The sequence below is a fragment of the Gallinula chloropus genome (genome assembly GCF_964237585.1).
Source record: "Gallinula chloropus genome assembly, chromosome: 6".
Taxonomy (NCBI): domain Eukaryota; kingdom Metazoa; phylum Chordata; class Aves; order Gruiformes; family Rallidae; genus Gallinula; species Gallinula chloropus.
The window spans coordinates 17,143,447-17,158,455 of record NC_140091.1 but is presented as its reverse complement, the minus strand read 5'-3'; positions in this window follow the sequence as shown (position 1 = coordinate 17,158,455).

The window sequence follows — 15,009 nt, the reverse complement described above, 5'->3', positions numbered from 1 at the left end:
CATCTAATTGTGAAGTTTCCTTATCTGCTCAAAAATGTTCCTGAACTACACAGTACCTTTGAATTTTCATCGTTGGCTGAATCTGACAAAACTCTTGGTATCATATCTCTCTCTCACTCATCTTGAGCAGATCTTGTTAGTGCAGATTAGAACTTGTTAAAGATTAATTCTTAAAGCATCCTCAAGCTTTCTTTTCCAACAAAGGAAACATCAATTATAGGCTCACACATAAACTTTGCCCCTATCTTGAATACTTGCTGCCCTTTATAAATCTTAGATTTCTTCCCCTTGTGTGCGTTCAAAGGAGAGATTTTATTGCCTCCAGGGGTTGTTAAACTGATTGCAATACCACGTATTTAGAGCAGTTCAGTGGGAATTAAGCTGGTTCAATGCTGTCAGACCTAGAATATAGCTGTCAAATAGCATTACAAGTAAAACACCCTTGATAAGAAATAATGACCAAATGTCAATCTGTTTTTTACCAGCAGCACTACAGACTTAGCTTGCCAATGAAAAATGCAGTATTTTGCACATTACAGGAGATATCCTTTTGTGAGGCTACATAGTAAAGGGTGTTTCAGTCTTTCAATTTAGCTTATTTTTAGATGATACAATCTGATCACAAAAATGTGTCTCAAGCCTATCTTGGATTCAATGCATCAATATTGAAAGCGTTGTTTTAAATTCCTCGCTCTCTTCCATAAAGAAAAAAAACAACAAAACCAAACAAACAGAACAAAAAAGCCCCAAACCTACACATTAAATTAATTAATCATCTTTCCTAAATGTTATCCATGCAGAAATTAAAACCAGCTAATTTGGCTTAGAGCTGCCTTATGCTGCATTTTCAGCTATCTGTAACTGCACACTACAATGCAACCCATTAGGTGTTCTTATCATCCTGGTTTACAGATTTGAGGGTTTTTGATGACTGCATTACATACAAAATTACTACATTACTTAAGATTTCTTTTGCAGATCCAAATATATGTCATCTATATAAAGAATTGGCATACAATAAATATTTTAGTACTTAAATACTATTCCTATTCCAATACTTAAATACTTCTCTAGCACTCAAATCAGGTGACAATACAGTGTTCACAAACATGTATTCATTTCTGATAATGCTAAGAATTTACATGAAATTGTTCCCATAAACACACAAGGAGACTTAAAGCTAGAATAAAAACATTACTGAAACACAATTTATTCAGGTGTGACAAGGTTCAAAGTAACATGCCTGAAAACTTGGGTCAGATAAAGCAGAAGATATTTCAAAGTGTCTGCAATAATTTGGGGTCTCAGTTGCAGCCAGAATGAGTATTTCAAGGTTTTGTCTGGGAGATGCAACATAGGACCTAAAAAGGGAGGACAGTGAAAATCTAATCTAGTGAATGAACAAATACCAGAGGGAGAGCAAATCACAACCCAAACACAAAGGCACAGTAAGACTCAGAATGTGGAATCCAAACTATTTTTCCATGGTATTAAAAAAGGGCACCTGTTGACAGCAGCAAACACCCCAGTGCATATATGAGATAAAGTTAAGGCATTATGTAAAACAATATTAGTACTTTGACACAAACCTACAAACAGAAATAAAAGGAATTTTATCTGCCAATTTAAATCAGCAAAATATCTTCCATCTCTGAAATAAGTGGTCAGAGGACAGACAGCAGCTCTGGGTTTACTACCTTCTAATGTACTCCTGAATTCTCGATTAGGTAAACTTACCCCTCTGCATTTTGATAATCTGCTAAGAACAAAGAAGCCAAATTAATAGCTACCTGAGGTGCACCTGAAAGAAACCTTCAGAGGGCTGAAAGCATGGGTTTCAAGTATGAGCACAAAAACAATGAGGACAAGACCAAGGAACTACCCCTCATCTGACAGCTTTGGTCAGGCTGGACAAAGTCTGAACATTTGAGAGCTGGTGAGCTACAAGTCCTTACATACCTATGCAACTCCCTGCCTCCAGTGAGTCTGCGTGGCCTGAATGTTAGCTCTGAAAATGGGCCAGGACATTCACATAGAGGGGTTCAGTTTGTTTTGGGGTGAGGTTGTTGATTTTTTTTTGCAGGTATGTTTCAGAACAGAAGGTCACAGCAAAACATGACTGTTACCAGCTTCAAACCCTGATGTCTTTGTTATCAGTCCAGGGCTTTGAGCTCCAACTGTCCCCTGAATTCACTGCATACTCACTGTACAGTAACAGGCAATACTAGTACCGGGCAACAGTACAACATTATAATCACTCTAAAAGATAAAATACACATTCCAACGTATTTAATGAAATAAACTCTACTTTCTGTGTTAATGATTAGCCATTAATAATGAATGTTGAAGTACTGGTATTCCCTTTCGGATGAATTCATAAGCATTAGCTTCTTCCACTTGCATTTTTGCTTTAATGCTTTTTGTATTCCTCTTGTGAAATGTTTACAGCTCACACACTGATGCTGGAGGAGTAACTGATTTCAAACTCAATGCCATCATTTCCTAACTACACTTAAGGAATCACAGGGGAATAAAGTGTCACCGCTGAGTAATATGAATAATTTCACATTGTGAGATAAATGAGGCAAAGAAGGGGCATTTATCCAAAAATCAATCCAGAGCCGCAGGCAAGACTCCCTTTCATTTTTTTCTTCCTTAAGTGAAGTGGGAGATCTGTGTGTGATTTCATTTTGTTTCCATTTATACAATTCAGCATGCAGTCTGTAATTATAGACTTTGGCACAAAACAGCACAAGTTTCTTACTATTCATGTTGAAAAGCTGTTCTTCGATTGGGTTTGCAAATGCCAGAATCACAGAATCATCAAGGTTGGAAAAGACCTAAAAGATCATCCAGTCCAACCATTCACCTATTACTACTAGCTCCCACTAAACCATGTCCCTCAATACAACATCCAGTCTTTCCTTGAACACCCCCAGGGTCGGTGACTCCACCACCTCCCTGGGCAGTGCATTCCAGTGCCTGACTGACATTTTTTCCTGTATTGCAGCTACTTCAAGAACTGTTAAACTGTACTGCAGGCAAGGTTCTCTGACGCACTGGTTGATGCTCTTCCTAAATGATTCAAAATTCATACAAAATTTTCAACTGAGAAAAAATATTTATTAAAATACAAATAAATTTCGAACTGACAATTATTATTTAGCTTGATAAAATAATGGTTTGAACTTTGCTTTAAAAAGTAGAACTTTGCTGCCCCCTGCCTGTTAGTATCCAGACTGTGGGAGGAGACAGAAAAATCAGGTATGTGTCCAAAGGCCCAGACTCTTCACAGAATACTAAGAACTCAAAAATCCAGTTACAATTACGTGATCTGTCTTGATCAAGCAGAAAATCAGAGTCATAATTATAGTCCCCATTTATTTGGTTTAATTGGGGGAACACTATAAAGCTATTTGGAAAATAAAAAATAAAAAAAAACCCACAGCCAACCAGCTCTTTAGTTTGTGACTAAACACGGAGTGCACAACTGCCATGGGGAGAATGATTTCTAAAGGCTTTTAAGTGTATTCAGTTAGAAGTCATTCACTCAATTGTCCATTTCTGGGGCTACCAGCACAGCTTCCCTCAGATCAAAGCCACTTTTCTGTGTCCAGTGCACACAGGACAACAGCCACACTTCTGCCCCCGCCTCCTCTCACAGGGATACACAGCCCCTTTCCTCCTACAGGCTACGTTCTTCTGAACACTCTGGGTTTCTTGCACTGTTACAAAAGCCAAGACCCACAACAGAAGTTAGAGGGAACCAGTCTGAGCCCCAGCTTCAGTTGACTTTCCTTCTGTTACACTAAAAAGTGCTGAACATCTATGACTGCAATCACTGAAACAAAAGCAAGCCTCTCTTCCTCACTTCTAGCAGAAATTCAAGCTTTGTTTGTGTTAAACCTCTGATGACTACATGATCAGCACAAGCATTACAGCACTCAAGTCAAACACATATTTAGATGGCAACAGTTTTACTCCTTTTCAAACCTGCAGTTTGTTTGTTCCTTTTTCTTCACACCCACTTAACAACAACAGCGGAAGAGAAAAAACCCTCTCTGAATCCCCAGTAGCTTATCCATCCCACCCTCTCATCGTAAAGCAGTAAGAGCTTCCATGTCCCCACTTAGTTCAATAAACAGAGGGGACTGAGACAACACCCTTAATATCATGATGGTTAAAAATAGATAGAAGAAACCAACTTTTGCTTACATGAAAACAAAAGCTAAGGAGACTTTCCACCCCCTGCCACCTCACCACTGGCTAACTGAAGCCATCAACCAAAGTAGGCACACATGGAACACAATGAGGGTCCACTGCACTTTAACAAAGCCCTGAGGTAAGACAGATTACTTAGGCTACTTGTACCTCACCGTATAGCACACCAGGTCAAACGTCTAGCATATGCCATTTAACTTCTAACTTCATGTTATGAAGTGTCTGCATTTAGGGAATACAAACACAGAAGCAACATCCACTTTGTTAATTCTACTTCGAACACCAGTATGAAGGAAAACAAGGTGAATATACCTTTAGACACATCCTTGATTTACTCCTCTCTTCTGAGAAAAGCCCTCCTTCACTCAGGGGAGAGCCCACTGACAACTGTTCCAGCATGGTTTATTCCAGTAACATTTACAACCCTTCAGATCCAACTGTTGTTAAATCAGGTAACTTTTTCTCTCTTCACAGATGCCCTTTTGCTAGGGTTAATAGCAAATCTTCTGAGAAGCTTGGTAGGAAGAGAGACACCTCCTGTTCTGGGCAGCTTATAAAGATGTAAGAAGAGTGTACATGACCCAGAGAGCAAGAAGGAGCGAGGAGCCTTTTCTCAGTCATGGTCTAGGTTCTAGTCTCTGGCAAAGCTAACAAATAACTCATCATCTCAGGATTACACCAGGCTCTGCTGCCTACCACCACAGAGGATAAAGAGCCTCCAAGAAGTTCACTTGGGATCTCACTTTATTAACCACACAGCTGCAGAGAATCACCACCAGCAGGCTCCATGATAAAGCCTTAAGACAGATAGCCAGACTCAGCAGCTTGGACTCATTTGTTGGTGGGTTTTAAATTTCAAGTTTGTTTTAAAAAACAACAACTTTTTTGTTGAACTTTGCAGGAAAAGAAACTAAATCAAGAGTTCAACAGGAACTGAAAACTGCTTGTTTCGCATGCCACAAAATAAGTTTTTAATGGAAACTATGGAAAGCCACTTTGGAAATACAAGGACTGAAACACTGAAGATGCACCTCTCTTCCTCATGGAAAAGGAGTTAATTTAAATCATCTTAAATAGAAGAACACAGATAAAAAAGACATTTCATTTAAATGGAAGTCCTGGGGTTAAGTCACAACAGCAACAGAATATGTGATCCTGTGTATGCTCACTCTCCTGGAATCTCAGAATACTTTCAGCTGCTTTATGAACTTTTACAATTCCCTTATCCAAGTGAGATGCTTAATCATAACTAAATCAACTTTTGCAAGACATCGTAAGTCTATGGAAGAGCTAAATACCTGCAGAGAACCTCTGACCCCTCAGTTGCTTCTAAAGCCTTATTTCCCTTTCATACCACCATACATTCCAGCAGATTTTTTTGGTTTAGTTTGGGGGTTGTTTGGTTTTCTTAACTACCAATGCTCTCAAACAGCAGTCAAAAAAAAGTAAAACAGAATAAAGCAATGAGAAATAAACACCTCCCTACCTGCCCTCCCTTCTTCCCAGGCTTAACTTTACTTCCAAATTCTCTACCTCATCTCTGAAGCAGCCCAGGGGGACAAGGAATAGTGGCTGTGGTCAGTTCATCACATTGTCTTAGCCACTGTTTCCAACTAAGGGGGAGGAATCTTCACACTCTTCCCCTGCTCCAGTGTTGGGTGCCTACCACAGGCTGCAGACTTTCAGGACCAGACTGGTCCAGCATGGATCCCCAACAGGGTCACAAGACCTGCCAGGAAACCTGCCCTGGTGTGGGCCGCTCTCTCCACGGGCTGCAGGTCCTGCCATGAGCTTGCTCCAGCACGGGCTTCCCACAGGGTCAAAGTTTCCTTTTGAGTATGTGTGGAGTCCTCCACAGGCTGCAGGTAGGAACTCTACTTCCCTTCACCCTCCATGGGCTGCAGGAGGACAGCCTGCTTCACCATGGTCTTCTCCAGGGGCTGCATTGTTGCTCTGGCATCTGGAGCACATTCTTCCCTTCCTTCACTGCCCCTGGTGTGCACAAAGTTTCTTACATCTGCTCACTGCTCTCTGTCTGGCTGCAAAAAACTGCAGCTAGTTTTGGGGTTATTTTCCTTCTTAACTCTGTCATTCCAGAGGCACTACCATCACTGCTGATGGGCTTGACCTTAATCAGCTGGCTGGCATTGGCTCTACCAGACCTAGGGGATGCTTCTAGCAGCTTCTCAGAGGCCATCCCTATAGCCCCCCTGCCACCAAAACCTTGCCAGGCAAACCCAAAATAGGATTTTATAGTATTATCATCACAACTGTACACCATCGTGCCATGTCCAACAAAACTAAAAGTAGAAATACAATACTGCTAGGGAATATCTTGCCAGCATTCTGCATTGTATGCTTTTAACTGTAATGTTAAAAAAGATTGATCAGCTTAGTTTTATGATGGTCTGCCAATAAAGTGCAGAAGAACTTTACAAAAGGACATTGTCTTAAAATGAGGGAAAAAAACCCATCAAGCCCCTTGTAATTAGGATTATTTTTCTTAATTTAAGAAAAAGAACTCCACAATTTTTGAAAAAAAAAAAAACATGGTCCAGCTCCATTTGGAAAGACAATATGGGTCCCATGAACTAAACAATGACTAAATCTTGCACAGGAACTGAGTAGAGATCTGAAATAGAATTAAAATGCTTATGCAACCTTGCACACTTTCTTGGCATTTTAGAGTGTCTTAGTCACTTAAAATCTCAGGCACTTCAGCTTCTGTAGTATGAAAGGTACACTGAAGTTGGATCTGTCCGGACTGAAGTGTTCAGTACTACAATTGCATCTAGCTGTAAATATAGCTTTAAGTTAAAAAATTATAGTAAAAAAATTTAAGAAAAGATGAGGACATAAAGAATGGATAACTCCGTTTGCATGTTCTTTCAAAGATTAATATTTGCCTCTCTGTACACACTTATGCACCCAGCAACGCTTATCACTGACTGAAAGTTTGGGAAAAATACTGAGTGAACAACCAGGAGAAGAGGGAGAAGAAGAGATTGGTCCTGTATAAAATATCCTTTCCACTTCCATGTGAAATCAGAGATCACGAGTGGTAAAAAATGATCAGGGATGAAGCAAAGAGGCAGAAGTGAAAATAAGTTAAACTTGATTTACAATACTGACATCAACCTAAGAATTAACATTCCATTAACACAGCAAACATATAGGAAAAACGATTACTACGACAGGGGTACCACTATAACACGCTCCACAGGGTCAAGACACAAAAGATTCCGAATACAGCAAGAGACACAGAAAATAGAAGGAAACAGGAAATGAAAGAATAATATCCTGACAAAGATTGAGAATTTAGCTGCCTCTGATTTTGCCATGTTCCCTCAGCATACTTCCAGGGAAATTAAGTAAATATTTATGATACAGAGAAGGGGAAGGCTACAGAAAAATATCAGGAAAAAGTCACATTGTGACAGCCACAACTTCTGTAAAGCAAGTTTTTGGCTTCTAAAGTAACCCTGTTTGCAAGAATAAAGCTTCCACAAAAAACCTGCCACGTGTATGACTTATGAAAGTTAAAACTTCCTGGGTCATTATAATCATCACCACATTTTGAAACACTTGTTGATTTTTTTAAAACTATTCTGAACCATAAAGAAAAATGCTTAAGTGTTGTTAATCTACTTTGATAAAGTCTTTGAGAGCATTTAAAAAAAAAAAGAAACCCACATCCACAACACAAAGTGACAATCAGGTTGTTTGATAAATCTGTAAAATGAAGCACCAGTTCTGTTTGCAGGTGGTCTTTCCTTATTTTGGCTATATTTAATATCCAAAAGAATCATACTGTCATGAATCTCCAGTGAAAAAAAATCACTTGAGAACATTAAGGAGAAAGGAAACAAATTAGCTAACCAAGACTACGTTGAGTACATCATACACTAACATACTCTAAACCTACTAACGTCCATCTTTTCAACAAGCACAGTACTTGGCTCTCATCTAAAAGTAATTAGTAAACTGCAGTGCTTTTTACATACATGTTCTTACATTAACTAGGACTTTGTGCTTACTGAGTTTTGCTGTAATTAAGCAAAACCAGAGACAATTACTATTTTACATTTACTTTTAGTGCTTGAAATAAGCCTTATTTAGATTAGCTGGTAACAAAAACTACCTTAATTCCAACAGCCTACCACAGTTCAATAGTCTTACTCTTTCAGTATAAATACAATTTATTAGGGATGAATTTATATGTTTTCATATTTCATTTAGTCAACTGAATCCTTTAAAAAAAAAAAAAGAAACAGGAAAGTGTCTCTGTGTACACGGACATGGAAGTTTTAAACCAGATTTTCCTTCTGCCTTCCTGAATTCGCACCTGAGGAGGGAAGGCCATAAGTGGAGATAGCTTTACAAGGGAGACTGAAATACAAGTCAAATATTATTTTGAATTTCCACATTTGTCCTTCATAAGCAGACCAGTCTCCTTTCTGGAGGAGCAGACAGAAGACTATCAGTTCTCAAGAATACACACAAAAAAATGATGTGAAGTTATAGATGAATAGTAAAATAGGTTTGTTCCAATAAGGTCCCACCTTTTCTTTATGGCTTAGTTTTCATAGAGCATGTATAGAACTGTATGTCTATAATATTAGAAGAACTATCAGTTTTGCAAGGGTAGCGTTGATGAACAGTCTATCTTACCAAAACAGGCTGGGTGCTGCCCTGGCTGCGCTGTTCCCAGTGGAAACTTTGCCATAGGCCTTGGTGCACCAGGGACTTCACACAGGGCACGCTACTTCCATCGAACACTCGACTGTTGTTTTCCATGTCCTGAATATATATTTCTGGCAAACAGCACATCACTAAACTGATGCTGTTTAATCTCCTTTAAAGCTGCTGCAGAAAATAAAATTAGTCTGACAATTGTGTCAGCATTAAAAATGCCTGGATAAGCCAAGTGTAATCAAAGGCTGATAGCGTAAGTGTAACACCTTGCATTTAAAAATAGCCCTTTACACTTCATTAATCTCAAGGTTTAAAACAGACGATGGAGGCTTATATGAAAATGAGTACTAGCTTTCAAGCAGATCCTTTTTAAATAATTTATAGTTAAAATACACATCAATGCTGCTACACAGACATGAAAGTTGCAAAAATAATAAAGCTGAAGTGAATATAGCTGGAGATTACAAGGAGATTGCAAAGTCTGTAGGGCAGGGATCATCTTCTGTCTGTACTCTGAAATGCCTGCCAGGCTTTTGGGTGGTGTGAAAACACTGCGTATAAAGTAACATTTTCATGAGGCATGTGTAGCATAAAGGTCAATCAATCGATCACATTTTTCAAACTGTCTCTTTCTGTCACAATGTGAATGTTGCCATTTCACAAGAGTATTTAAAAAACAGCTGTTATTTAAAAAAGTCAGTGTTGTATTCTCATCAAATTCAATAAAAAGCCAGGAAATCCCTGGAATTAGAAAACCTATACAGCTGTCCTCCTTACCTCTTATCCATGTGACACAGAAATGCAGATTGTGACTGCATTGTGCAGATCTGAGCAGTGAATGCAGCCTTACAAGGTGCTTAGATTGAGTCTATTTCTTCTCACTTAAAGTTACATTATGCTAGACTTAAGGCATGCTTTATTTACATGCATTGAATCTCCACTGGGAGTTTATATACTGTGCACTGGATAATTCTCTAAGTGAACAACAGTCCAGCATCAAGAAGAGTTTCATGCAGAATACAAATAGAAAGCATTAGACGACTACCTCCCAGGGACAGCGAGTTCCCTGGGCTTACGTTGGGGATGAGGATTGGTTGATCTGTTCACCCTCAGGGGCTGTCTGGAATTATAGATCAGGGACCTTATTGTCATACCCCAGCTGCTGCACAAAGCCACTAGAAGAAAGGAGATTTACGAGTATTTCAGCAGCACTGAACCAGGGATACAGAAGCTATACAACTGGGAGTACAGTGGCTCTAAATCTGTAGGCATTATGCAAAAAGAAAATGCAGAGTTCAGCATCAAGGGAGCTCTCCCAGAGCAATAGGACATCTTTGTAAATTCTCTAAAGAATAAATTTAACAGTTATTAAAGAACAACACCCTGTTATTGCAGTCACTGAACTTTACATCACAAGGAAAGATGCAAGGGATTTTCAGAAAGACATCTGTCATTTAACAGTGACAGTGACCTCAGCACTGACGAGCAATTCAAATCCCCAGTGATAGAAACAAATTAACCCCTTGGTACATGTTGGGTTGAGAACCCCAGCGTTAGGACTGCTGCACGCTGTAACAGTACAGCCTACAGCAGGTTTTACCTTCAGATAAGCAGTAGACGGAATGAGATATATTTTTAAAATTGTAACTGCTGTACATAAAAACACACATGATGTGTTTAACATCATGCTACTGACAGTCTTTAAAAGGTGCAAAGGAATTTCAGCAGCAGAAATAAACCCTTCACTGAAAAATATTTGTAACATAGTATTTAAGGATCGGGAACACAAGTGGGAGGGTGAAAATACTGCGTGGTGATCGTGTTCTACCAAGATAGTCAGATTCCTAACTGTGACATTAGAGATCTTGTGTAGTCTTTCCACTAGGTACTGCTACAATGTTGACTTACAGCCTGACCCTTACTCCTACACGTAGTCCTAACAAGACCCAGGGAGAAAGACAAAATCTGCCCACGTGGTCTAGACACTCGTCAGATGCATGCAGGGCAAGAGGGATAGGCCAGAGATTACTCCGTCCCAATGGCTCTAGCAGCCCCCATGATAGCTACAGGGAACAGGGGTGGACAAGAACCTCTAAGGAACAACACAGCAATAGCTTCAGCCTTGCTTGGCCCCACCTCACATTCCCTGCATTTCAGAGAGATCTAGCACAACACAGAACAAAGTATCCCTGCTTCTGGGAAGGATGCCATACTCATCACAAAACAAACCTTCACAGCTGGGTAAGGTAGCAACTTGTCTATGCTGAACTCCATGTTAATCAATACTACTGATAATTAAATTAGAAAGCTTTCTTTCCCCAGTCAGCTGCACCTCTTGAACACTGACTTAGCCACACAACATCTGGACTATTGACTTTTTCCACAGCAGAACAGTCAAAAGAACATTTTAGCAAACCTACAGTTGAATCCGGCAAACTCTGCTCTCTTAACTGTTTATAGTTTCACCTGTCTTAAGGGAGGAGACATCCATGCAGCATCACAGATTGCTTAGTAATCTGTAGAACTGTTCCTCCTCCCCCCTCCCCCCCCCCCCTTTTAAAGTTGTTTTCTGTAGTATTTAACAATCTCATTATTTATCACTAACAGGAACAAGTTACAGCAATGCACAAAGGCTGCAAACCAGGGCAGTGGCATATGGAGCCAGCAGAGTACACCTCTGAACTCAAGGTAAACAGTGTCTGCATGCTAAACAAATTGCTGATCTGCCATCACAGTCCCCTCCCTCAGAGTAATTAGCTTCCAGATGGATGCCTTTAACACAGAGTAGAATATTCAGACAACATAAAGGGCATCTAGATCTTAAGGCAACAGAAAATTGTCCACTGCCACACGTGCAGAGGCTACACATTTATCTTAGTTATGTTCTGGGAAACTCAGACAAGCTCCAACATGTTTCAGTCATCTCAGTGTGAAAAAAGGAAGACTGATTTACAGGAACTCTTAAAGGAACCTTACTGATTAATGGTTTAATGATGCAGCCACATTAGAAACTGATAGCAAAAGAAAATAAAAAGATCTGGACCACAATCTTATTAGCTGGTGATGAAGATTATCTATCTTATGACAATTCTGAAGTGAGAAGACTGAAAAGGATTGTACATTGACCAAGATGCTCTTTTTAAATTGGACATATTGACACTTGTGGATCTATTCCCAGGTTCATACAGCTGTTCTAGTCTTTGACAAATACTCACTTAAATATGCAGTAGGCTGTGCTTATTCGTAATACATGCATTCCTCTTGCCAACATAATATCCATTCTTAGCTTTTTTGTACCCCATAAAAACTCCCAACATTCTTGACTTACCTTCACAGCTTTGGGTATACAGAGAACCCTACAAACACAGAAACAGTTTGGAATACACATGTCCTACAGTCCACGAGGATGATGTATGGGGTAAGTGAAGATGGCAAGTGAAGATTCAAATGTTTGACCTGCAGGGGACCACAAATGCAAATAGGTTATTTATTCTTGTTCTCTTGGTATTCTTCAATCAAAAAAGAAACAATCCAAAACCAACCCCAAATGAAACAACACCCCAAAAAACCCACAACATCCATAACTCTGCACAGAGGTAAGACTTTCTTTAGAATCAAGAGGATAGTAGGGGGTCTTGGGGTCTTGTTAAGATGCCTTCTCTTTTATGTTGTCCTCTCTGCACATTTTGATGCTCCAGTTCACCCTCCGGGTATCTATTCCTTTTCCTGTGGGCATCAGCTTTGAAGTACCAAAGGATGGGATGAGGAAGGCTTAGATTTGTAGAGTAACATCAGAAGCTCTGTTTTAGATGTTGGACTTCAGTTTATACACATTTTTATTTATACAGAAAGGTTTATTCATTGGATGGCTGTGTTTAAAACCAGTCAAATCTGTTTAAAGACAGATGAATTGAGCTGCAAGACTTGGTACATGTATAGTTATTTTAAAAGTACAATATTTTAAACAAAAAAAAAATTATAACAGTTTCAGAAATTTATTTAAGTTAAACAGATCATATGCTATTCATTTTTATATGTAGAACAAAAGTCCATTCCTAACAAACCTGATGCAAAATTTAAATCCCTTTCGTGTTTTGAGGGCATTGCAGGCTACAGACCTGGGAGAATGTGGGACTTACCAAGCCTTTCCTTGCTTTAAGTTGGAAAGAAACATCAAGGAGAGTCCCAACTCTCTGATGGTCATGGGCATTCCTTAGAATAAAGTTTCTCCCTACAATCTTACAAGCTGACGTGAGGACTTCATTTAGTGGAAGGATAACCAATTGAAGAAACGCTCTGGATCCTCTATTCTAATGTTGCTTAAAAAGAGCAGGAGGCATTCCAGCATCTGAAAAATACTTGCAGATTAGACTGGCATTTAAAGCAAAGCTTGGTGGGGTTTTTGTAGAAGTCTGTTGGCAGAAGACAGCAAGAAAATACATAATTAATATTTCAGCAAGCTGCAAACTGATTTATTCTTAACTGTAAGCAATACAGGAAATGCAAAGCAAGAGAACCTATAGGCAAGGGTTTTCAAGACTTCGATCCTTGTAGTGAAGCCAACTACTACATGGGTGTGAAGCTCATCATTCTAGAGTCATGTTAAGTAGTAAAAAGTAATAATATACAAAAAACCCAGTGCATTTGGGCTGCAATATATGTAAGAACACACACAGTAGTTACTATGTGTAAACTGCAAAGATTAGGGCCCATGTTTCTTTCTACTGTACTCCCTACCTTGAAAGCTCAACCATAAACCAACAAAACCGAAACACCCCCCTCCCCAAATATTTTTCAATGTTTCTCAGAGCAACAAGATTCAAATTCTAGCTCCAGAAAGAGGTAGTTAGAACATGCAATGACTTGCATGCATTTCTTCAGCACAACTATGAACACATCATTAAACAGTTTCCTGTAAAAGATTAAAATCACAGATGTTTCCAACAGAAATAAAACAGCTTTAGTATCACTGCACAACTCTGCAATTCTGGTGCAAAGTAAACACTCACCTGAAACATTCCAGGCAGTTTTGGCTACTCAGATCAGAGGTGCACCTTCTCTGCTGGTTCCACTCAAGGTACTAGAGTTCTACATCTTACACACTGGAATAGCATTTGAGAAGGTTGTTGCCTGTGATCTAGGACAGCTTTTTTACTCCCCAACAGATATCTTCAAACATCTTGAAATACTTAACATCACCTGATGACACTTTTTGCCAACCATGAAATCCCTTCTCAAGCCTTTCAACATTGGTTCCAAAATAGGACCCACCAGCTGCCTTCACTCCACCCAACTGATTTCCCCTAATCAACAGACTCTCCAAGAAACACTGTTAGTAGCCCGACATTACCTGGAGTGTGGACCATCCCCAACTACCTTTCAAGCCGTTTTCCATCTTTCATTTAGTCACCTGGTCTTTAGGGATGGAGGAATACAACTATGGTCACAGGTTTGTTTGTGGGTTTTATGAACTGCATCACTTGGGGCAGTCAACATTCACGAAGGTGCTTTAGAGAATGATCTAGGGAAAGGCATAGGTTACTGCAACCAACACTTACAAACAGCCCCAGAGTTAACAGTGCACAGCTGCTCCTCAGTGAATGCAAAAGCAACAGGGAAGGTCTCAGCAGGGATGTGTAAATATACCTGTACATTCCAGCAGCCACCTACACTGAAAACTGACCAAAACTGTAGAATTTATTTCTGAGATTGAGGCAAACAAATGCAATCTCTACTCAGTTTGGAATAACTGGGGAGGGAGCACAGTTCACTGAGAATCTGTCATCTGGAATGGGCAGCCATCACTCCCTCTCAAATGATTTTCATACTTTGTTACTGATGTAGGAAATTTGATTAAAGATTAGCTACAAACAAGACCCATGGACTCCATTAAAGGCTCCTTGTTAAGCCTATAGGAAAGGGTAACTTTCTCCATTTTAATCAGCCATTGACATCCGCCCCCTCCTCCCAAACCCATCATCTAGTTTAAGCTATCACTTAACACACTTCGTAAGTGAGAACTGTCAGCATACAGAAGAAATCAGTTATGTATTTTAGCCTACCAAAAAAGTCAAGACTGCTTAGAGATCAAAG